The sequence below is a fragment of the Schistocerca gregaria genome, chromosome 1 (genome assembly GCF_023897955.1).
Source record: "Schistocerca gregaria isolate iqSchGreg1 chromosome 1, iqSchGreg1.2, whole genome shotgun sequence".
In the NCBI taxonomy this organism is placed as follows: domain Eukaryota; kingdom Metazoa; phylum Arthropoda; class Insecta; order Orthoptera; family Acrididae; genus Schistocerca; species Schistocerca gregaria.
Window position 1 is genome coordinate 333,999,449 of NC_064920.1, and position 26,526 is coordinate 334,025,974.

Sequence of the window (26,526 nt, forward strand, 5' to 3'; positions counted from 1 at the left end):
TTTGTTTCCTTTACTGCTTGCTCAATATACAGATTGAATAACATTGGGGAGAGGCTACAACCCTGACTCACTCCCTTCCCAACCACTGCTTCCCTTTCATGCCCCTCGACTCTTACAACTCCATCTAATGTAGCCCAATGTCATTCTGTAAGTCTCCGCGTCATTGGAAAAGAGTTTCTATAACACGAATTTCGAGGCGCAAGAATCGGCGCTGTGAATAACGTACAGACGTCGATTAACGGGACAGATTTAGTCCCTTCGAAGCACCTTACGATGCACGACGCACAAAATAACAAAAATTGATAGGCACAAAAATATAATTCCTTCTTGTAAGTCTTGTGTTTGGGGGTGGGGCGTTGAATCACGACTCCCACGATTCTTCCCCCTCTTAAATCCGCGCTTCAGTCTGCACGGATGTTTGAAGTACATCGATCGCGACCCCCACTGAGTCCTTGCGAAGGGTGGACGCCGTCCTTGGCTTGGCAGTGGCCGCTCCCGGCCACCCACGAACGGCTTGCGCCACCGAGCGCGCTAACCCACATACCGCACGGATCACGCACACACACAGTCTCTACGGACTTGGGCCGGCACGTATCCGCCGCGCCGGAAAAATAGAAAGTTTTCGGCGCGTCTCCGCGTTGGCCGGCTGGTGGGCGAGAGCGAGGGGGACAATAGCGAGGGAAGGAAAGGGAAGGTGTGTGCGCGTGCGTGGGGCTTGCGCGCGCGCGGCGCCGGATTGCGGTATAAAGGCGCGCTGCCGGAGGGAGGCGCGCTCATTTCGAGAAGCGGCTGCTCTCTCTGAAGAAGCCAGTCAGTCAGTAAGCCAGCCGACGACACACCGAGTGGGGCGCTCTCGCACTCGTACTGGAGCAGTGGTGGCAGCGAGACCGGCAGCCCTAGTGTAGCCTCCAGGCGCAGCCGTCAGTGTGTGCGTGACGACCGCCGACTACGGACCTCAACTGACCCTCGAGCTCCGTCCGCCGCCGACCGGAGACTTTGGAGGTGCTTCCCGACTGCCATCGCCGACGCCTTTGGCTTTACGACCGACGAAGGTAAATTACCGCGCGACTTGCCAAGTGTTTCTCCATACCGGCACGAGTGATTCCTCCGTTGCGGACTGTGTGTTCCTCCACCAGGACAGCATTTGTGTTATTTTGTGCGTCGTGCATCCTAAGGTGCTTCGAAGGGACTGAATCTGGCCCGTCAATCGACGTGTGTACGTTATTCACAGTGCCGATTCTTGCGCTTCGATGTTCGTGTTTAGAAACCCTTTTCCAATGACGCGGAGACTCACAGAATCACATTCAGCTGCATTTGTGGATCTAGTCATGAGGATGATATTCGAGATCTGGGGCGAAACCGAACGTCAGTTTCACGTGTCCGAAGAACACTTATCAAACTGAAATGGTGTTAATGTCAGAGGATCGAGGAAGACTCTTACATTCGTTACTGTATCCCATTTCGAATAGGGACAATAAGTATTTACAATTACCTGGTTGCTGGTGACTTGAGGCACAGAGCGACATGTGATTCCTTCTTTTGGGTTTTTCCTCAGTAACGTTCTTTAGGTAAGGGAGGTGTGAACTGAAAGAAACTGTGAAGACGTTTGCTTTTAACACACGATTAACCTACCTTTGCTCGACTGATGTGGGGCATTACAATAAGCTTTCAACAGACATGCTACTGTGATATCGAATTCATTGTTACCAGGAGGGTACACTCGTCTTTATCACCGTTCGGGTACGGTGTTATACCTCAGTCAAAATAACAAAGGAATTGACGTTCTAACATAGGAGTGGGAAATGTCTTGCTTCAAATTTTTCACAGTATTTTTGCTGCAGCGACAGCTGGGCATTTCCGTGCAATATTGGGTTTGCTTGGTAGGCTGATAAGTCTTATCATTTTTCTGCAAGTTTTCGCGACGAGTTTGGGACATTCTGTCACAATAAACACCCCGCTCTGAGACAGAAATGCTGCAAGAAGCAATAGTCAGTTTCCAGATACATGACAAGAACGCCAAGTCGAAGCAGAAAAGTCTAATAAACATGCGTTCTAAAATGCATACCTTAAGAACTATGAGCATTTATTTGGTAGAAGAGATATTTTTCACAATAGGGAAGTCGAATGAATGCTCATAGCTCTTAAGGTATACATTTTAGAGCCCATGGTTAATAAGCTTTTTTGCTTGATGGTTGTTCCTGTCACATCCCTGAATATTGATCTTCTCTGCTCAGACACGCTTTATAAAGTAGGAACAGCACGAATGAAAACTGTAGTTACGTTAATTTTACATGTTTATCTACAGGCAGTGTAAAAATTAAAATTCATACTGCTCTGAAATAACAGCCTGCAAATCAAAATTTTGAATATGCATAATTTTGTTCATTTATTTTTCGGGAGACATGCAAGCACGACAACCATCTTATTCATCACGAGTGTAACCTCTAGTTAGTTAATTTGTTATATTCAATAATGTATCATGGTAGCCGGATGTTACATATATTGCATTTTGCATCGTACGATATTAAACATTTGAATTTGAAAGTGCACTTCTCGAAGCTACTTCTGATGTCAGTCAATATTGCAGCAGATAAGTGAACATTATTTCATACTGAGTTCAAATACACTGCTCTACATCAGTGCTTCTCAAATGTTTTCTTTCAGAATACCGTAACATAATAACTCACCTCCCCCATTCCCTCGCTAAACACTGCACCTCTACATACCGGGTGATTATAATCAAAGAACGGCTATCAAGGAGGTCTAGTGTGGGCTGTAATTATGGCATGGTAACGAAACCTGGTAGATATGCTAAAGCGTTAATGTAGAACCGATTCACGCCGGGAAAAATTAGTTCCAATTTTTGCCACCAGAAGCAAATCTGGCGCTCTACAGCATCTCGTCAACGCCTCCAGTGCTCATATTGAACAATTTGTGTAAGCAACTATTAACAATAGTCAACATTGTGCCTTTCTTACTTGTTAGACCTTCTCTGGCCACATCCCGTTCCTAATGCATTACATATGAAAACATTTCTATATGTCTTTATTGCATTCACAGCACCAGCGATATATCCACCTTGGAACTATTTTTTTTCCGAGCATAAATCGGTTCCATCTTAACTTATTAGAATATCTATCAAGTTTCACTACCACACTATAATTACAGTCAACAATGGTCCTCTGTGAGTAGCTGCACTTTAATTATAACCACTCGGTACTTGTTAAATGTCACTATTAAATCTCTACAGACTCAAGCGGAACGATTTCCTTGTAGTAGTTTAATTACTTCCTTTACTTCCATTCTATTTAGTTGACATGACACGACTCCTATTTCCGAATTTAAGTGATCTCGCATGACCCTACGCTATTAAGCACTCCGTCATCAGGCCACAAGTGGCCCATCGGGACCATCCGACCGCCGGATCATCCTCAGCTGAGGATGCGGATAGGAGAGGCGTGTGGTCAGCACACCGCTCTCCCGGTCGTTACGATGGTTTACTTTCATCGGAGCCGCTACTATTCGATCGAGTAGCTCCCCAATTGGCATCACGAGGCTGAGTGCACCCCGAAAAATGGTCACAGCACATGGCGGTCCGGTAGGTCGCCTATTCAAGTGTCGGCCATACCCGACAGCGCTTATCTTCGGTGATCTGACGGGAACTGGTGTATCCACTGCTGCAAGATCGTTGCCCCTACGCTATTACGGAACATACTCTAAGATAATTAATTGATTATTAAATTCTGGAGGATGACATCAGTTAACGAATGTATCCCAAAGCAGTATATTTCGACTCCAAACATATCTTCTTGGATGGGGTTGCACTGTTCAGTCGTATCTTCCATCCCGAATATATCAGTAGAATTGCATTGGTCGAATCAGAATTACATGTTACGGATATTGGTTAAAATATTTCCTGTACGGTCAACTGCAATATCCGGTAAGCAGCCGAGTGGCGCGTGGCGAGTAATGAATGCTGGAGAAAGGGCCTTGTTCCGTGTGGCGGGCGCTGGTCCGGCGCTCCTGTCAGTGATGCGGAGGCAGCCCGGGAAGGAGGTTGGACTAGAAAGCGGGCCAGTATAAGTACGAGGGGCTCGCGCCTGACCCCCATTTAGTGGAAAGCTGAGCCGTCAAGGCGACGCGAAACAGCGGCAGAGCCTCGCGCGTGTATTAGTGGCACATGTGCGCACCTGCCCTCCCCTGCGTAGCGGCGTACGCTGCGTGACCGCTGTCAGCGTGGCCAGTGGCAAAAGCATCTGTCCGAGTGGCGGAACACAACCGCTCTTATTCAGACAACGAGAGCGCAGCTTCTGTCGACACTGAGTAAACAGAAGGAATGTCAGAGATAATTCCAGTATACTCGTCAAAGCAATTAGTGAACACGCTTGTTTCATTTTAGAGTTTCTGTCCTGTTCCATCGTTGAAGTCTCCAACTGTAGAGGGATTGAATGGAACAAAACTAATAAATTTTCTTTTTCGTGCAAATTTAGAAATATGCATTTATATTTCAGTAGACTTCTTAAGAATTCTAATTTAACGTTATCTTTTCCATACCGTCGTTGTGATCTCCATGCATAGTAGCGCTAGGAAGCTTAGATGAATTTTTATGAGAAATTTTCGCCAAAAGAAATTATATTTTATACTGTGCCTGCGTCCTAATGAAACTTGGTCAAAGATTAACTAGGAATATGTACTTTTACTAACAGAAAATGCAGTGGTCACTCATTTCTGAACAGTTCTTACCAAATAGTAGTGCTTCTTGTGTCATACATTACGCAAATTTACATTCGTTGCTAAACAGAAACAAACATATTCAAAAACAGACCCATTGAAAAGGATCCTTTTAATTTATTACGCATGCGAAAGGGGAGCGTTTCGGAAACTTGGACGTACGGTTTCGTCAATGGAAGGTCCTTGGCAGTAATTTATACTTAATGCAGATAATTCTCATGTTTTTTTATGTTGTGCAGAAAAGCAGCGAATAAACGCGTGATTGGCTCAAATTAATAAGCAATAAGCATTGTAGAGATAGAAAACTGCTAGCTTCTAGACCTTTCTTTCTGGACTGTAGTATCAAAATAATTGAAAAGACAGGGGTAATATTAGATGAGACCTTTCTTTCTGGACTGTAGTATCAAAATAATTGAAAAGACAGGGGTAATATTAGATGAAACGGAAAACAGCCATTATTTTCACGATTATATTTCGAACGATGGACCACTGATACACAAATGCTCTTACTGTTGAAGGATGTGTAAATGCCTATACCTTTCTTTCATTTTTGTAGTTGATTTCGTTGTTATTCATTTAATCTGCCCCTCATGTTTTAAGCATTCATCTGTAAGTTGTTCGCTGCACTTTACATATGAGGAGTGATCACCTTTTTGCTAACAGTTATAAATGTCTGGTTCTTGATTTGTACTACCACACTGAATTCCAGTTTTTGCACTGACTTGACGCTGCATTTGCATCACCGTGCGTTCACTTCAGCGCTGTTTGTCACTGTCCATTGATGCAGGAAAAAGTAATATGGACGTAACTGAAATGCGTGGACGACGTTAAACGTCCTTACAAACTCGATATATAAGTTTTTCACAGTACTTGATGTGTAAATACAGTATTTAGTGAGGGCAGCATAATTATATTAGTATGAAATATTGGTCGTAGATACTTGTAAGTATGTAATAAACGATGTTTTAGAAGAAACACAACTACAGGTAGGTTACTTACTACTGAGGCAAGATATATCGCTTATTTCACATTTGCAAAGCTTTAAGTCGTAGGTAGCTATCATTACACAGCCTGTGTTTTCTGGGATGGATGTGATAACATTACTAGAATGATATCACAAGAGTAGAGACGAAGGGAACTTACCGAAAAGCCAGTGTAAAAATGTGTGTCAGCTTGCTCAACTGAATGAAAACTATATTGGCCTGCTGCAATCGCTAAAGGAGGTTATATATATTTATAATTTAATTTCAAGCTGTGAAAACAGGAATTGCCCTTCGTTTGAGCAGTGACGGGAATTTCATGTCAATTAAAATCGTTCATTTACAGAAGGGACACAGTAAGATTCACAATCACTCAGAATGTATGCTTAGCTTTTTGGATGTTTGCACCAAAAACAGTCGTATGACGCACCAGAAAGCCAATAGCCTTACGCCCATTTAGACTCACATTTATGACTTCGTTGTTCTTCAGCGCTGCAACTATTATTGATCGTGAATTTGATGCATAATTGGGAACATTCAATTCTCTCTGTGGCACAAACTGTAATAATTTTTATCACAGAAAGAAAAAGGCGAAAAATTAGACAGCTCTTTCCATTTTGATCTTCATGATGCTGAGCAACAATGTGGACTTAACTAAACAATGGAGGTCCCATGTTTTCTTTAACGCTGTTGCTGATGACTTTCGACTGGCATACTTTCTTCGAAAGTATTGCGGGAAAATATAGTTAGAAAAAATTATATCAAATGAAACTAAAAACATAAAACGTTTGCAGGACCGAATCTACAGATTTTTTCAGCCCTCTGTGTATTGAACGTAAAATTATGGTAATAACAGCACATAAAGAGACATGTATAAGCAAGAATTGTTTCCACAGCTAAACGAACACTCTGCTATACAACCCCAAAGTGACTCGCAGACTACAGTTGGAGACAGAGGTTCTGCAGTCCATTACGATTTTTTTGTGTGTGTGATCAGAGATGTAGATATAGTTAAGCGACAAATATATTTAACTGAGGAGCGTGAAAATTCAATTATTTATTGAACGCCAGAATGTGAAGTTCGTTTCAGATAGAATACGTGAGAAAAGTATGAAAGAGATGTGTGATTTAGCGTTGCTTGTAATACGTAATGTCTCTTGACATAGCGAAGTTGTGTTGCTTCATGCTCTGAGTGGGCGAGTCCCGAAACAAGGCAGTGTGTGCCATTGTACCGCTCGGAGGTGAACTGGTCGCTGTAGGGCCTCAAGAACGGTAGCTGCGCGCTACCAGACAACGGTCCTGGCCGGCAGAGCACAGGAAGCTCTATCCGGCCGACTCTTGCTTCACGCAACACGAGTGGACAACCACCGGACACATCGAGGGAGCGTCCCGTTAAAGGCTCCGCTCCCAGGACCTGCCTGCCCGCTGTTTCACCTTCCGTGGTCTTAAAATATGACGCTGTTTTACGGAGAATGAGGAAACGGACATGTGTGTGTGTGTGTGTGTGTGTGTGTGTGTGTGTGTGTGTGTGTGTGTGTGTCTAGCTCGAGCAGTACGCAAGAATGGTCACACACGTGTTTTCGCACACCACAAAGACTATATTCGAACGTTAGAGAACTGTTTCTTCAGCTCATCTCCATTAACTTACATTTCCTCATATTTAGAGAAAGTTACCATTCGTTAGACCAAATAGAAATTGTTTCCAAGTCATCTTGCTTCCTCCTATAGGCACTCAAAGACCACACTTTCCCCGTTCACTACAGTGCCATCAGCAAGCAGTCGCAGATTATTGATCACCCTATGCGTAAGATCGTTTATGTGTATAGAGAACTTCCTTGGGGCACTACAAGTTGCTACCCTTGTCTCTGTGGTCTCGCGGTTCTAGGCGCGCAGTCCGGAACCGTGCGACTGCTACGGTCGCAGGTTCGAATCCTGCCTCGGGCATGGATGTGTGTGTTGTCTTTAGGTTAGTTAGGTTTAAGTAGTTCTAAGTTCTAGGGGACTAATGACCACAGCAGTTGAGTCCCATAGTGCTCAGAGCCATTTGAACCTTGTCTCTGATAGACACTCTCCGTCCAGGGCAACGTACTGGGTTCAGCTACTTACAATGTTTTCAAGCCAATCATAAATCTGGCAATGTGTTTCATATTTCGAGCTTTTGTTAGCAGACTGCAGTGCCACACTGTGTCAAACGCATTTCGGAAATCTAGAAATGTCGACTCTGCCTGTTGCCGTTCATCCATGGTTCGCAAGATATGGTGCGAGAAAAGGGAAAGCTGAGTTTCGCACGCGCAATTCTTTCTAAACCCCGTTCATTAGTGGATAGAATATTTTCTCTCCCTAGGAAGTTTATTATGTACTCCAACATAAAGTAAAGATTTCTGCAGCAAATCGGCGTTAAGATTATCGATGTGTAATTTTGCAGGTCCTTTTTCTTACCCTTTTTTTATATATTACTATTTGGCTGAGTCTTTTTAATGGCCGTATCACGTCTGATGCAATATGTTCTCACTCTGTTTCATTTGAAATGGCAGTCCTGTCTGCATACTAAATTATTGTACTACAGGCAACACCAGATTACTGCAAGAGATTTGGAGAAATGCGAGTATTTCATTTATGAATGTGACATCAATTGACAAAACGCAGAAGAGATGTACGTTCCATCATTCGAGCAGTATCCGTGTTTATATCAGTACTGAGATCACGATCGCTCAGAATTTCACTTCCGAAAATATGTAGTTGAAAAGCTTATGTCTTCTTTACTTGTATGATATCCTCCCAGATCACTGGGATGAGACATTAAATAGGGACATGGTTCTGATTCCTCCGTCTTATCTGTAGAACTGTTCAACCTCTCTCTCTCTCTCTGTGTGTGTACCTGAGGACTTAAAAGACTGTGTGTACTGTCTTTTAGTACTATTAATTCAATTTCACAAACAGCACAACTAGAACGATTTTCTTCATTTTTAGAGAAATTGCAACCCATTAACCACCAGAAGCTGCATCTAACTTTACCATTCATCTAACGTATCATATTAAGCTCGCTTAGGTACAAGCACCTTTCTTTGCTAGGAAGGAACATAACTACGTATGAGATCGTTTGTAGGGATGGCCACAGCGGTGTAGCCAACGGGGAGGTGTTGTTATAAATCATAATGCATAATGGGCCTGTTCTTTCTCTCAAAGATCCGCTTAATAAAATCATTTATAGTTACATACAACTGTTTCCAAAATGTTTATCTTTCAAGAATAAAACGGACTTAAAACTAAGATTACTGAAAATTCCTGGGTGCCTCCTTGTCGTCACAGACATGTGTAACACTGAAGTTCATCATGATACTCGTATTAATGTGGTTGTAACGTTTTAACTAGACTGCAAATTAGCGTTGCAAGGGCAGAATGTATATTTTCAATCCTTATTCGTCTCGAAACTACTCTTAGATTAACCATGGGAGAAAAACGACTCACTGGTGTTCCCCTTTTGCGTACCCCCTGGCACACAGAAAAATACTGAAACGAAAGGTTTATGAAAAGAAATAACAGGTGACTTGAGATTCACACATGAGTTCTATATGCTAATGTGTTAAAATATTTTATAGATTTTACACTTGGTATCTCTTTAAAATTGATTGAGTTAAAACCATTACTAAGAATACAGAAACCTATTACAACAAAAATAAAATTAACCAACGAAAAAAATACAAAATAAGTATAAATCATAGGAAAACCACCCAATTTGAATCCACGCCCTGGCAAATGAACTTAAGATATGGGCCTGGGTGGTTATACATTCGATAGTTCCATAAATTATTGAATGTAATTATTGATTACGCAAATTATTCTTTTCACAGTATTTGTTCACAACGTGGATTTTGATGAAATACTGTTTTAACAAGTTTAAATTTTGAATGAGGCTTCTTTGGATTTCGTCAATACTGTGGCTCTAACATTTGTTCGTCAGTTTCACATTTTATTACACATCTTCCTCTTTTTTCTTCTTTTTCGTGGCCTTAATCCGTATCTCCCCGGCGTCAGCATGTTAATTTGAATTCATCAGTGTAAGAGATAGAGGTTGTCCCCCCCCTCCTATCCGGGACGAAATTGGTGTATCCCATTGTTTGCATCTAGCGTTACCCCATGTGCGTCTCCAAATCTCGGACGTGGCCTGCTAACGAATGCGAGCGGGCACGTTTTTATTTTACATTTCTGAAGATATTCTTGGCGGAAAGAAAAACTGTGACCAAAGACCGTGAAAAAATAGTTCGGATATGATCAAGATTACTGTTAACTACTGGCAACAATGTTGTAATTAGTGATTTTAGTTGCACATTCGTTAGCAAAACTGTATCTATAGTATATCTGAATGTTATAAACACTTCAGGGTAAGATAATATTAGCGCAGTAATAGTGCGTCACACATAAGAGAGGCAATAGAGTTTTCACCAGCGCACTACCGAAGGCATTGTCACCTCCAGGTATGCACCGTTCCCGTAGAGCCGGCATGCTGTTCGCACGGTTTCACGTTTCTGTGTCACAGGAGCGGAGCGGTCGGACAGCAAAACAATGCGGCAGCCATAGAATGAGAGTATTTCACATACCAGACACACTTCACACGACACGAGAGGGCCACTTGTTATCCTAACATCCTCATTAACTTGTCGCAGATTTTTTTTTTCGCACAGTGGAGAGTCAACGAGAAATCTCCTTGTCCGTTTAATAATGCTCCATCCAGTCTGAGAGCTTCCTTTTAGGTTGACGGATTTGCATAACTGTCAAATAATTTCCCCTGTATGTCCAGTAATCAGTGGAGTAATGGAATGGCTGCAGGAACAACATTTTACACCACTGACCTTGTTTAAAAGTTTAGCCGACGTAGTTAATCTCAGTCAGTTAACGCAATGAAATATTCATGGCCCGAGACAATGGAAGTGGCACGCTGTGGCAACAATAGATGGCCTGGGCGTAATGTGACTCGCGTTCGATATTCCGTCAACACTTGTGCATAATGTCCCGGTCACGGGGTCGTTCCGAACGCCTTGCACAGGCTAAGTGTATGCAAACGGCATTTCCGTGAGATTCTCTCTCTCAAGGTCAAGCTACACTACTGGAGCAGACGCCCTTGGATTATGGGTGGAGGAAACTTCTTTTAACCATTGCAATATGCCGCCTTTCGAGACATCAGGAATGCATACAAACAGCGCTGTCATCTGCAGGCGTGGTTGGATCCGGGTCTTTCTGCATTTTGTAGACGGGACCATTTATGCATCTTCTGCTAACTGGCTTGGTTCAAATGACTCTGAGCACTATGGGACGTAACAGCTATGGTCATCAGTCCCCTAGAACTTAGAACTACTTAAACCTAACTAACCTAAGGACATCACACAACACCCAGTCATTACGAGGCAGAGAAAATCCCTGACCCTTCTCCTAACTGCACAGACAGTTTATAACATGAGTACTCGTCTTCTTTGGCGAAGATCGTTTCTACGTCTGTTAATGTGCTCTGGAAATCACTAGAAACTGCGTTTTATGGAGTACTTCTCGCTTTAGGACATATTCAGGTATCTTTCGTGGTGTATTCACAAATGGAGCTTGAGCAGACGATTGCTGATCTGCCTCTGTGCGAGTTGTTATTCTAGTTGGATCTTCGGGGAATGAATAACTGTTTCTTAACGTAACTAAATCCGATGGTACCATATATATTGGGAAAGTTACTCTTGAGTGCATGGCGCACGGTACTTCGCATCAATATTAGATAGTTTTCTTTTGACAATTCATATTTCACAGCTTTAGATAGTTAAACAAGCCAGTGATCAATCGTCCTGCTGTCTCACCTATACGCTCGATAGCTTCTGAGTATGGCCTGTCCAACACTTGATATGTATGCTACAAAAGGACCCAAAAAATCCTTTCTCCGGCGCTTGTTTGTCATTGTACTATTGATAAAAATAATTGAATGCAAGTTTCAGTAGCAGGAGTAGCGCTCTACTTGGTAGCTTAGCCAAAACTGTAAATTCTTAATTTTCTTCTATTCGTCTGCTAGCAGTTTATGATTTTTGTACCTATCTCTGAAACGGATACCTCATGCCAACAGTAATTTGAACTGATGGAAGTGCGAAGATTTCGTAGGAGATTTCAATTTTATTAAAATAATTTTGTGTACAACTCCTCGTTGTACTACAAAACTAAGTATGAACCGATCGTCCGATCAAGTTAAAACGGTGGTCCTGGTGGTCGAAGAAGACAGTTGCGACTCAGTCGGACGTCAGCTCTTATTTAGTTTTTATCCAAAATTATTTTATTTGAACGGCGCGAATTGATTCCGCAAAATTTACTTCTATGTTTTGAAGAACTAGCACGGACAGCCATTGGAAGTTACCTGTAGTTTTATTTTATGCGTTACGAAGTGATAAGCAGTGGCAAAATAATAAAGTTTGCAAACAGCAGAGTATCCTGAAAACGACAAAGAATAAAGCAATATGAAGGTGTTTCGTACTGCTTAACGAATTACACTAAAATGATAAAAGGTGGGATGAGATATCAGTGGTATGTGTCTAGCAGATCATGAAGTGCCCAGAAAAATAATTCCTATTGTGGCGGCGATCATAGTTTCGTGCGCTATTTCATAGGGCAGTCAAAGGCCTATATGAACTGCAAGTAGAGGCAGAAGTTGTTTCACTCCTCAGAGGAATGATTTTGCAAAGACGAACATTTGTGCCGTGCAGCCAAAATCCCCAGACGCGTCTTTTTAGAGGATTTGTGAAGGCAGATCAGGAGGCAGGGCAAACGGCATCTGCTATAAGACGAGCACTTCTGCGCTTGTTTGACGCCTCTACAATTCCGTCTGTTGTGGAATGCCGCCCAACTTGATACCAGGAAGAAACGGAGAGTAGAGTGATATAAACTTCTGTTTTGTTTCTAGCATACAGCAGACACCCTACATCCGGCTATAGATTCTAATGCTTAAAACTGTCCACAGTACGATGGTTCTAACTTCCTGAATATTATCTACTGAAGAACTCAAACGTCTGTAGGGCATTCAAACAACTGTAAGTAGTTATTTTCCTCTCCACTACTCCTTCTGTAGAAGTATGCCTTAAATACGAGGAGGATTACTGTAAATTTGGCACAGCGAACTTTCCGCAGTGGTTAAGAAACAGTTGTCACACTGTGGTGGATCCGGTCTAATCACCAAACCGACATAAATTCAGGATTTACGTGATTCGCGTAACTCGTTTAAAGTGAACAATGGGATGTTTCATCCTAGAAGGACACGGCCAATTTCACGTCACACCTTTGCCCAGTTGGAACTTGTCGTCAACGAAACGTTAAAGGCTACGCTTTTTTTCCCTTCTTAAAAAATAAATGAATAAAATTACCACGAAGTGGGTGTCCATTTTTTAAGTACATTTTCATGTCAATTTTAAATAAATGCGTCAGTGATGAAGCTGTAAATCTCCTAAGGGCGTAGTGGAAACAATTTGTATGACTAGTAGAGATATTTGTGTACTCAGCTGATATTCTTAACTGCCATGAATAGAAACTCATAAAAACTTTCTGTAATGTGTATCAGGGCACTTAGTTCATTTCGGTGAATCAACTTCGACCTGTTATACTTGTGATGTTACCTACCGAATTGCACGTATGTCAGCTAGGACCAGTTTTTGAAGTACAACAAAGATGTACAAACAGTTTGTATCTGCCTCTAATCTAGCGTTCCCTATTTGGAACGTCGTAAGCAGGAGCAAAATAGTAAAACAGTCATTAACTCGAAGGTTGACCTGAACACCACAGAGCTTTAGTAGGCACGTTCCTATTGAAGGTGGTTTGCCAATGCCTTCCTCCGACTTGGAATTGTCAATTTTAGGGAGAGCTACCGAGTGAGATCATACAATAGTTGGTACTTTGGACTCGCTTAAGGCAGATGCCACGATGGATTCTTTGAATAGGATACGGCAGATTTCCTTCCTCATCCATCCCTAATCCGAACTTGTTTGCAGTCTCTAATTATCTTGCTGTCGACGGGATGTTAAACTTCAATCTTTCTTCCTTTATTTATAAGAAGAACTTTCGTATAATGTGGACTGCGAACGACGGTTCGACATGACGTTTATCACGTAAAAAATCATTGCCAGAGATGAAAGACATAATACGAGACAAGGGAAAACTCCTTGGATGGACGCGAACTAACACCGGATCTTTGTGATGGTAATCCGGCAGTGAAATGTCGAACCACACACGCAGGGGTAGTCATAAAGAAAGGTACAGTCTTCGAGAAATGATATTATTAGTGATTCTGAACAAAAAACGTCAATCGAACAAATTCCATTTTCTTAACCGAATATGACATACAGTCCTTTGAAAGTCATGGGGATCAGCCGTACATCCTTCTTCACCACAACTCATATGTTAATGCAACCAAAGCGACATTAAGCTGTGTGGTGTTGTCAGTTCATCGCTCTCTTCATACAGTACCACACTGACACGTGTCCTAGACGTTGGATCGGTCGCCGTGGAGTCATTTCTTGGCCACGGTGCTCCGTTGATTACTGTTTGTGGGTTGACTTAAGAGTGAGATTTGCACTTGCAGCGTGGACACAAGGGGGAACTTCTCACTTGTATTTTACATGCGTGTGCTGTGATACAGGATCGTACAAATAGGCTCAGATCATTAACACAGCAGCTGCTTACAAGAACTGCGAAATGCCCTGCAGTTGAAGGAGGATTTTTTGGACATCTTTTGTGAGGAAATAATTCAATTACTATCACCTCATTGTTTTCATTAATTTTCTTGGAAACTGTTAAGTACAGATCATATGTTCATAGGACTTTTTTGTTCGGGATCACTAATGCTGTCACTCTTCAAAGCATTATCTTCTCTCCAACCTCACCCTTGTATAGATATGGTATAACACAACAAATTGGAAGATACTGATTCGTGGATAGTTAAGAATCTTGCGTAATGCCCGCATGTTGGCATGTTAGAAATTATCGATTGACAATTGTTTTCTCAAGTTCGAAATTTTTGTTTCATCCTGTACCGGGAATGTAACAGAGTTTCTGTTACTCAGCTACTCTCAAATTGTACTGACCGTTTCCTCGCAGCCCCCGTGTATTGGTCCAGTAACCGACGATTTATGGTTGCCTCGAAGCGCTCAGGCGCTCGCTGAAGTCTTCCTGCTTTAACATATTTGATCCCTGCAGGTTCGCTCCACTCAGACTTGAAGAAGGGCGCTCGACTTGACAACGATTAACAGTTTACTGTAACTTTCGGAGATTCTACAAGTTTTGTCCGTCTCCGTCGGAGTGCTCCGTCCACTCGTGTAGTTACACCACGATTCTGGAGTAATAGCAGTTGGCTTCGAATGGTGAAGAGACAAACCTGGCTGCTAGCGCGGCTGCGAAGAATATCTATCGTTCCCGGCAGAGGGAGTTGGAGCGTCGACAGACGCGTCGAGAGCAGCGCGCAGGCTGGGGTGAGCCGTGTCAAGGACAGACCGGCGGCCCCCGCGCCTCGGCGCCCCTCACCGCCTCGCGCCGGAGCGTCCGTGCCATCGCAGTGCTTTCTCCGCGCGCGCCTGCCTTGTATGTCACCGGCCTACTGTCTGAGGCCCGCGGCCTGCGCCTCCATCCGGTATCTCCCCGCCAGACACCGACCAACCACAGTGAAAGCCACCTGCCGTTTGACAAATAACGAGACTTAAGACACCGGCAATGGCTTTCTCTTCCTGCAGTATCCGTGGACGGATCTCTGGTGGCCAGATAATACTTGTAATGGATACCATGCAAGAGGCAGTTTGGATGCAAACGGGAATATACAGGGTGATCAAAAAGTCAGTATAAATTTGAAAATTTAATAAACCACGGAATAATGTAGATTGAAAGGTAAAAATTGACACACATGCTTGAAATGACATGAGGTTTTATTAGAACAAAAAAAAGTTCACAAAATGTCCCACAGATGGCGCGTGAAAGATCTCTTGCGCGCGTCGTTTGGTGATGATCGCGTGCTTAGCCGCCTTCGCCATGCTTGGCCTCCCAGGTCCCAAGACCTCAGTCCGTGTGATTATTGGCTTTGGGGTTATCTGAAGTCGCAAGTGTATCGTGATCGACCGACATCTCTAGGGATGCTGAAAGACAACATCCGACGCCAATACCCCACCACAACTCCGGACATGCTTTACAGTGCTGTTCACAACAGTATTCCTCGACTACAGCTATTGTTGAGGAATGATGGTGGACATATTGAGGATTTCCTGTAAAGAACATCATTTTTCCTTTGTCTTACTTTGTTACTCTAATTATTGATATTCTGATCATATAAAGCGCCATCTATCGGACATTTTTTGAAGGTTTTTTTTTTTTTTTTTTTTTTTTTTTTGTTCTAGTAAGACCCCATGTCATTCCAAGAATGTGTGTCGATGTGTACCTGTCTATCTACATTATTCCGTGATTTATTCAGTTTTCAAATTTAAACTGACTTTTTGATCACCCAATATATATATAGCATTCGGCACCCATACTGTATGCAGTTACTGCCCACGAACGATTTATCTGAATGGGACGGAAATCGGTGGTTACAATGTACATGTACACACAAACGAATGATTACGGACTCAGAAAAAAATGGATGGTTTATTCAAAAGAGAGAGCTTCACTAACTGAGCAAGTCAATAACTCGTTGATCCATCTCTGGCTCTTATGCAAGCAGTTATTCTGTTTGGCATTGATTGATAGAGTTGTTGGATGTTCTCGAGAGAGATTTCGTAGCAAGTTTATCCAATTGGCGCGTTCAAATTGTCAAAATCCCGTGCTGATTGGAGCGGCCTGCCCGTAGTGTCCAAAACGTTTTAAATTAGGGTGAGATCTGGCCCCCTTGCTAGCGAAGGTAGGGTTCGGCATGCACGAAGACAAGCAGTAGGAGCTCTCGCCGTATGCAGGAGGGCGTTACCTTGCAGAAATGTAAGCTCAGGTTACTTGCCATGAAGAACAAAGAACGGGGTAGAGCATCGTCGATGTACCGCCGTGCTGTAATTTGCTGTGAATGACAACCAAAGTGGTTCTGGTTTAAAAAGAAATGGCACCCGTGACCATCACTCCAGGCTGTCGGGTTCCGACAATAGAGTGGGTAGCCCACCGCTGTCCGGAGCGTCGACAGACTTGTCTCCGTTGGTCGTCGGGGCTCATTTCGAAGCGGGAGTCATCACTTGAGACACCACTCCAGTCCATGAGGCCGAAGAAGTGTCTGGAGACGGCAGGGCAGTGGAAGATTTCGACGGTTTAAAGCGCCAGTTGGATAGAATTTGATTCATTATCCCTCAAGAGGAAAACCAAGAACTCTATCAATCAGTGACGGAAATTACAAATGAGAAGGGAAAAAAGGGCCATGACTTTTAAAAGCGCAAAGCTGATACATTTTTTTGCTCAGTAATTGCTATCCGTTATGTCTATAACAAAGGATGATTTAATCACATGTTTTATTAACTCACCATGCATGGTTCGCGATTCAAGAGCTGTGTAGATATTAAGATGCATGAATCTTTAATCAAACTAAGTGCAATCCCTCTTTCTTTACATACTTTTCATTTCATAGGGAGAGTAGGCTGTTCGTGTAATGAGTGACTCTAGCGTCAGGAATGTTTCAGCTAAATCGCAGATGAGCTTTAAATGTGAAAGAGGCAGACCCAGTTGGGAATATTTTGGAGAGACTTTCCAGTTTTAGTATTTGCTTTACAACCAAGGAGACCTCCTGAAAACGGTGGTCAGAAATGGTGGATTGGAACTATTTTTCATTTAATTCTGAGACAATATATCGTATGCCAAAAGAACCCATGAAAGCTTAGTGTTTGAGCAAATGCATTTGTTTATGTATATGTACAGTAAAGTGGTTGACATGCTTGACGTGTGCAGTATACCTATTTTACACAATCCCTCGCTTTCTACAGGGTCAACTGAAGAAGTTTCCGAGACTGATTTTAGTCCTGGCGTATAAACGACGCCCTTCAGTTGTGAGCAGCGACCATAGAGTGTCAGCTTTGTTAGGTCACAAATCGTAATGGAGCAACATTTGTCAGTCAGGTGCTCATAACATTTTCCAGGGAGCTTTGAAGGCTCAAAAAGTATATATAATACTTGGAACTGAACTAAGAATCAGAAGAGCCACTTGCGAACCCTGTCAACATCAGCACAAAGCGAAGGGAGCTCCAGAGGCAAGGAATTGCCGGGAGAGGTGGAATTCCTTAACCACTTACAGTGACACAAATTCTCGCAACAGGATAACGCGGTGCCGAAGCCATAAAACCTGGACTTCGGCGCAATGGTAGAAAGTAATTTGGTCGGATAAGTGTTGTTTCACACTATTTCCATCTTCTGGCCAAGTTTACCTCCCAAGAATGACACATAGTGGGAGATTCAGTGATGATTTGGGCAGCCATGTCGTGATAATACGTGGGCCACAAGGTTACTCTGCAGGGTCGCATTCGGTCTAAGGCGCTGCAGCCATGGACTGTGCGGCTGGTCCCGGCGGAGGTTCGAGTCCTCCCTCGGGCATGGGTGTCTGTGTTTGTCCTTAGGATAATTTAGGTTACGTAGTGTGTAAGCTTAGGGACTGATGACCTTAGCAGTTACGTCCCATAAGATTTCACACACATTTGAACATTATTTTGAACAAGGTCGCATTACCGCCAAGGCTAGTGGTAGCTATTTCGACTATATCCATCGCATGGTACAGTGTTTGTTTCCCACTGGTGATGCTTTGTTCCAGGATGACAGGGCTCCTGTTCACATTAGTCGCATCGCCCAGGACCTGTTTTTTGAGCTCGAGTATTAATTGTCGCATCTCCCCTGGTCGCACTGTCACCAGATGCCTGTATTACTGAGTCTTTGTGGTATGCTTTGGAGAGAAGGATGTGTGGTCGCTATCCACCTCCATCATTGTTTCCTGATCTTTCAGTAAGAATGGTAAAAGATCTGCTTTGAAACCATGAAGGACCTGTATTTATCCACTCCGAGACGACTTGAAGCTGTCGCTTATGCCAACGGTATTTCTACACCTTATAGGCGCGGCAGTGTGTTGTGTTCGTGCTGTTTCTACATTTCTGTACATCTCCTGTATGTATAATGGATCCTGTGCTTACCATCGAGGAAGTCAACGTTCAGGGCTCCACAACACGCTTCTACGATACCGGGCAGCAACATTCACTTGTTAGAAACCTGGATTTACGCCTCACATATAGGCCTGGCACGCGCAGTATTGACCGAAAACAGTGCCACTTTCAACACTGGGTGTGAGGAGGGAGGGAGAGGGGTGGTCTGCAGCCGGCGATATCGCCCAGGAATGTTCAGGCAGCGCCAGACGGCGGCGTTCCGGGAGAGAAAACCTTGTACGGGGAGCCGGAAGTGGCACGTGTACGTGATCCAGAGCGACAGCGCCGGAAACCTGCCGCCGACTTTCCCGCTGGCCAGCAGCGGCCGCTTTGAAATTCCAATACCCCTCCGCCCCACACTGGCTTTCTAATAGTTGCTGCAGTTTGAACAACCGTATATTCGATTTACACATTAACATGTAAAGGTGTGGTTTGCTTTAGCGTAGCAGATAAAAGGAACGTAGCCTATGTCGTTGCTTCCACCATCTCTCCACAGAAGTAGCCTGCGTCGGTGAGTGACGACGTCGGCAACGCGCGCCGGTGTTGTGATGTTTGACGTAGTGGTAGACGGTACGAAGAAATTTTATCAATGGCAATTGGCCTACCGGCCGGAATGGCCGTGCGGTTCTGGGCGCTACAGTCTGGTGCCGATCGACCGTTACGGTCGTAGGTTTAAATCCTGCCTCGGGCATGGATGTGTGTGATATCCTTAGGTTAGTTAGTTTTAATTAGTTCTAAGTTCTAGGCGACTGATGACCTCAGTGCTCAGAGCCATTTCAACGATTTAAGAACTGGCCTACAATAGGAAGAGAGGAGATTATGGGAAGTTGATCCGTTACTATGTAATGGAGATGTCCAGTGAACTTCAATGGGATTGGCTGTACGAAATACTGTATTGCATTCGTTATCCCTACAATAGATTTCCCGTGTTCGTTCCATTTTATGTCGCTTCGTAGTATTACTTAATGTATATTTACGAGAAGAAGAACCCAATCGTTGCTGGCTGCGGTGGCCGAGAGGTTGTAGGCGCTTCATTCCGGAAACGCGCGACTGCTAGGGTCGCAGGTTCGAATCCTGCTTCGGGCATGGATGTGTGTGATGTCCTTAGGTTAGTTAGGTTTCAGTAGTTCTAAGTCTAGGGGACTGATGACCTCAGATGTTAAGTTCCATAGTGCTCAGAGCCATTTGAACCATTATTTTGAACCCAATCATTTGCTACTATAGTTGCACTCGGATGCCGTCCAGTTCTTTCTCGTGTTAATGAAAATTATCTTACATTCGTCGTCATTTAAAGAGGATCCTCGTTCAGCACATCGGGTTGTACCGTTTTGCAAAAATGATTCAAATGGCTCTGAGCACTATTGGACTTAACTTCTGAGGTAATCAGTCCCCTAGAACTTAGAACTACTTAAACCTAACTAACCTAAGGACATCACACACATCCATGCCCCAGGCAGGATTAGAACCTGCGATCGTAGCGGTCGCGCGGTTCCAGACTGTAGCGCCTAGAACCGCTCGGCCATTCCGGCCGGCACCGTTTTTAATTTTCTAACAATAATGCCGCAGTCAAGCAGAAGAAGACTACGGACTTTCTTATTAGCCGATGCGTAGAATCGAAATACTGCATTTACATCGCTTCCAGTCTGTAGACTCGATATTTACCTCCGGAAGGGAGGACAGTTTTATGCAGAAGTTGCTGCTTAATCTCGCTATGAGCAGAAAAGTATTAAGTTCTAGGGACGAGAGCATGCATGATTTATCAATGAATTGTCTAATCTTTTCGTGTTATCAGCCGTGTGGCAGCATCGTCTTGAAGAGAAGTTTTAGCGAGTACCTGCTCCCTGACTTCGCCTGTAGATGGTTTAAGCAGCTCTGCCATTTGGCTGATAACACAAGAAAATTTCGTCTGGTTCTAAGAAACCTGTGTCGTGGAATGGCCCTTAACAGCTGCTTTTTCTTTTCGCCAACACTTTCTTCCTTCCTGTGAAAAGAACTGTATTTGGATTCCCCTAAACATTTACAAGCTCCGTGAAACTATCATTCCATAAAACCATAGCATTTTCACCGACCACTGCTTAATATTGAACGGGTGCCTCTTCGATCATTACAACCGCTTTCGAAACAGCAGTCGCTTTAACCACTTATCATTCCCACCTTAACTTGCGGCACTGGTGACGACTCTAGAACATGAGTGGACAAACGTAAGCTAAAGACAGTTCAACACTCCCCCGCAGGAGCTTCACCTGTTCGAAATGGACGTTTGAGACAGTAAGATCTCAATGGTCAGCTGTTCGGTTTTGCTAAGCACCTTGAGTTCCATTTTGCGGTGGGTACCGTTACGTTGGAGCGGCTTGGAGGAGGGCGCAGCTGCTTCCGGAATTAGCAGCTGCCTCGCCGTGCCGTTGCTTCCTCTTGCGCAAAGAATGCACCGTTCAGAATACTGGCTTTAGCCTAACTGATGTTCCTGAGCATAGCTCACAGATTCCAGCGCTGTCACATCGGGTTAAGCCTGAACACTGGGACATCCCTGCTCATGGTGAGACGAAAGCGTTAACTATATTGGCTGCGTTCGGCTGTCAGTGTTGCTAAAGTAACTACCATATGAAAATATCTGCGTATTGATAATTTTTTGATGACAGCCGCTGAAGGACCATATTCCAAAAAAAAAATTCAGATATAGAATGATAAAATAAAGATTTTCCAGCCAATAAATAACAATAATACGAGCAGTTTATTTGAGGAGGCCCATTTTCCACTTGCGCCGAAGCAACAAGGTGGTAAAATGGAGTTTGGTGAGTTGGTGACGCGACTCATAATTCATAATTCAAGTGTTTGTTGGAGGAAAAAAATGTTATTGCCCAAGCGAAGTGGATTGATAGAGGAACGAATTCAGGGGTCATCTCTCCTAAATATTCCCTTTACTGTTAGGAAATGCTAACATGGAATGATTACACGCTGTACTTTACACGGCTATAATGTGTAGATTTTCCTTACATTGACTGCACTGCACCCACGATTGAAATTATAGACGCGCGGGATTAGCCGAGCGGTCTACGACGATGCAGTCATGGACTGTGCGGAGATTCGAGTCCTCCTTCGGGCATGGGTGTGTTTGTTTATCCTTAGGATAATTATGTGAAGTGGTTAAGTAGTGTGTAAGCTTAGGGACTGATGACCTTAGCAGTTAAGTCCCATAAGATTTCACACACATTTGAATATTTTGAACATTGAAATTATACTTGAGCAGCATTGAGACATTCACTTGTGTCTTTCTTCTCCTTTTCCTTATTCTTATTATTTGTTTTCTTCTGGATTGAGCATGAAGTTTAGAACATTAGAAAAGTAATCATGCTAGCGTAACATAATGGAAAGTGTCATGTTATCAGCACCCGCATCCCTATAAGATAAATGCGGCTTCAGAAAGTGACGAGTTGGTTGTATGTTTATGAAACCAGATATACTTTTACAGTCACTACACAGCGAAGTTCCATTACAATAAAAATGAGAAAGCAGTCATTGAAAAAGTCGAGGTCGAGAGGAGAACAACCCAAAGAGGTCGAAAGACTGAGAACTACGGTACCTAAATATAGCGAAGATGAGAGTAATTGCTATAGGTTTTTGAAACCGAGCCTCCTGTGAGTAAGTTTACTATAAGCACATAAAGCTGCATCAGTATGGTCTGATGGGGATTGTAACATACGCCGTCTCAAACCGAGTCCCGTATTTTAATTACTTCCCAACCGTACTAATAAAAAGTTATTAGCTGTTATATTCGAGAATTCAGTTTCAAGGTTTCGTGATTTTTCGAGATTTTTCCAACCGAATACTGATATAGTACATATTAGAGGTCATTTACGGTAAACTGTAAATGTTCGTTTTTAACATAAACTCTTCGTTCCTGCTAAAAGCTGTTATCAAAGATTGAAATAAAACTGAAAAACGCTATGGTTGGTTGGGGAGAAGGGGACCTAACAGCGAGGTCATCGGTCCCATCAGACGAGAGAAAGAGGGGGAAGGAAGTAGGCGGCGCTCTTCAAAGGAACCATCCCTGCATTTGCCTGAAGCCATTTAAGGAAATCACGAAAAAATCAAGATGGCCGGACCTGAGGTTGAACTGCCGTTCTCCCGAATGCGAGTTACGTGTGCTAAGCACTGCGCCATTTCTATCTGTTTGCGGTAAGGATAGCGCCGTCTTCTATCTATTCCACTAAAATGCCTGTCACTATAATGTCGTGCAATAAAGTTTATGGTAGCAGTTGTTCCCATTAATAGTTTATCTTTGACACCATACACTATTGCTGCATCTCGGTTTCAAATGAATATTGAACAACAACTCACACAAAATTTGAATTTCGGTTCTATGAATTACGGATACCGTTAAATTCGTAATGAGTCACATAACGCAACGGTTTTTGCGTGATTGGAGAGTTGTGGACGGGAGCACCTTGCTACGTATTTCTTCGTGTAGCAACTCTCAACAAGAATAATCGCTATAAGTAGACGACAACGAAAACTTGCTGTCTTTGGGCACACTAAAGATCAATAACGAGACACAGGATACACTTTACGAACAAAATACACGAACAAGCATTGCTGGAATGGTGTTACATTTTTCAGTTCCTCTTTCACACGACTCCACTTGCAGACTATAAGGTGACAACATATTTCATTGTTCATGGGCAACTGAAACAGAGCGATCTTAGTCTTATGAGGGCAACTTAGAGGACACCAGAAGGAGAAGATATGGTCTGGGAAAAGTGTGTAGACCACCTTGGTCTTCCGTACTGTCCTCGAATAACGCCATAGGTGTAGTATAGGACATTGGGTAGTTGGCACTGCGTAGTTCAATTTTTTTAAGTTCTCAAACAATTATTAAAGGTATTTAAAAACCGGCTTCGTGACTATTAAAAATGAGGATTATTTTACTGTACACGTTTCGTCTTATTGATTTAAAACATCGTCAGTGGTAGCATTTTTGTCTGATTCACGTTTATATCTGAAAGTGTTGTATGCTTACACGTAACTCAGGAATTCATACATTAAGCACTCAGGTTTTTTGGGATAATTTCGTGCTAGTTTGCTGCACTACAGGTTTATGTTCTGCTGGCTTTTTCTGTAATATAAATACGGATTTTAAATTACTTTACGTTATTATTCACTTTCCAGCCCATCGAGACCACACTAAGCACAACAAGCGGGAATTCAGGAGTTTTGTTTTAGCTTCTCCTTATATTAATATTACTTTCATTCTTTCAGAATGTGCTATTTCCTGCTCGTGGTACAATGTCGTTCAGCATTCTTGGATTTTTCTGGCACGCCAAAAATCCGTTTTCGAATTTTCTGCAAAAAAAGTCTGGTAGATCAAGTTGTGTTATTCTTGCTTTTCATCAGGTCTCCTTTTACTGCACCTACCCATTTTGTCGTTGCAGTTCAAGCTTCATTGACATTTCCATTGAATTCCACAACATGTCTAGTTAATCTGGTTCATTACTTTCTTTTCATATGCCAATACAATTTAAGTCTGTGCTTTTTTTTCGTGTTCGAATAAATGTTGGTACACTTTTCAGTTTTATTATTTTCTCTGAATCTTAAGTGCAGACACTGTGGGCACCAGACGAATGAGGGATTTCATGCAGTCGATGCAAAGAAATGTCAGCTCAAAACTTTACCACACTGATTTATGATGGGAAAACCACTGAAAACATTAAGAACGATGGTCACATGAATGACACTGCTTAGTGATTAGCAGAGAGTATTTTTGTGGAGAAGCAGCAGGGGAGCATCTGGGGAGTGACGGAAAGCAATTTTTCGACCGTGGCCGGTTTGGCCGGATGGCGCAGTGCTTCGGCCGTGACTTGAGGTTTGCGCGCGGTCACTGCCAAGCGCAGGGCCAATGTTTATACACAGCGCGGCCTTGGTGGCTGCCCAGAGGTCTGACGCAAGTTGCCGGCCCCAAGTGCTGCTGCTGCTGCTGCCGCCGCGGCACCTTGCGGAGGAGCTGCCAGGGGAATGGAAGCGAGTCAGTGTGTCAGCTGCCGGCCGCTTCCGTCCCGGAGACACACACCGCACCAGAACCGGTCTCCCCTCATCCCACACTCGACACCCCAGCCATTCCCCCAGGGAAGGACGCGCGGGCTCCGATTCCAAAAAACAAAAAAGGAACCAGGGACGGCAAGTCCCGTTATGTGCACTCTCCTGTGACGTACGCACCCTGCCAAGAGGGGTGTGGGAACGGTGGTGGTGGTGGTGTGTGTGTGGGGGGGGGGGGAGGGGGGGGATTCAATGTGTGTGTGTGTGTGTGTGTGTGTGTGTGTGTGTGTGTGATGGGAGGGTAAGGCAGCAGGTGACTACGCTGGCGTCACGTTGCTCCCGGTGGATACCACAAAAATGCTGCCTACCTGGAGCGTACGGTAATTTTCGTACGGATGTCGTGCACAGGTATCGTAACATCCGTGAGAATGATGACAGGGTAAAACGAATACGGCTGTGTCAGGTAACGCAGCGTAACGAAGCAACAGGTTCAATAGATTAGATTTTGCTGAATGGTCGTGTTATTAATTATCAGTAGGTCTATGTGTCAGAAAACAAGCCGTGAAATAAATAAATGCCGCGAGTTTTTGCCGCGTGGTCTCGGGAGCATTGCCACGGTTCGCGCGGCTGCTCCCGTAGGAGGTTCGAGTCTAAAAAATGGTTCAAGTGGCTCTGAGCACTATGGGACTCAACATCTTAGGTCATAAGTCCCCTAGAACTTAGAACTACTGAAACCTAACTAACCCAAGGACATCACACACACCCATGCCCGAGGCAGGATTCGAACCTGCGACCCTAGCAGTCCAGCGGTTCCGGACTGCAGCGCCAGAACCGCACGACCACCGCGGCCGGCAGGTTCGAGTCTCCCCTCGGGTATGGCTGTGTGTGTGTTGTCCTTACAGTAAGTTAGTTTAAGTTAGATTAAGTAGTATGTAAGCCTAGGGACCGGTGACCTCCGTAGTTTGGTCCAACAGGAACTTACCATTGAATAAAAAAAAAAAAAAAAAAAAAAAAGAAGTTTACACTAGGTATGAAAGATGAGAACCGCACCATTATGAAATACCCAATAACTTTTTGTAAATAACTTTTGAAAGTTCAACGAAAAGTATCTGTAAGAGTGAAAACAATAATATCAAATTTCTTCGCTCTCCCTATCCTACCGTTTCTCGATAGAGTACATGTTTTAATATGTGCGATAAACGGTGGAATGCTTTAGCGCTGTGACTGTCACGAAGGTACATAGCCAGAAATGTGGCACAGTTTACAGATAAGAAACTTACAACGGTTGAAAGCAGAATACAATAGAATTTTGAAACAAACCGATCAAAACTAGTCGAATGAAACTTCCGCTCTACACACAAGAGTCCTCAGCTCGTGGTCGTGCGGTAGCGTTCTCGCTTCCCACGCCCGGGTTCCCGGGTTCGATTCCCGACGGGGTCATGGATTTTCTCTGCCTCGTGATGACTGGGTGTTGTGTGATGTCCTTAGGTTACTCAGGTTTAAGTAGTTCTAAGTTCTAGGGAACTGATGACCATAAATGTTAAGTCCCATAGTGCTCAGAACCACCTACACACAAGACTCCACTGAACGACCTTTACCAGTGGACTGAATTGTGTGTCAAAATGTAAATGGAACGTAGT

At 43.5% G+C, this 26,526-nt stretch overlaps 1 protein-coding gene across 1 annotated transcript in view; it reads left to right on the forward strand.

Moving 5' to 3' along the window:
* Positions 1–765: 765 nt before the first annotated feature.
* Positions 766–26,526, forward strand: part of LOC126344305 (uncharacterized) — a 125,110-nt gene continuing 99,349 nt past the window's right edge. The window contains exon 1 of the mRNA XM_050002009.1: positions 766–1,052. The gene's annotated coding sequence lies outside the window, so the exon portion shown is untranslated. The remainder of the gene's footprint in view (positions 1,053–26,526) is intronic.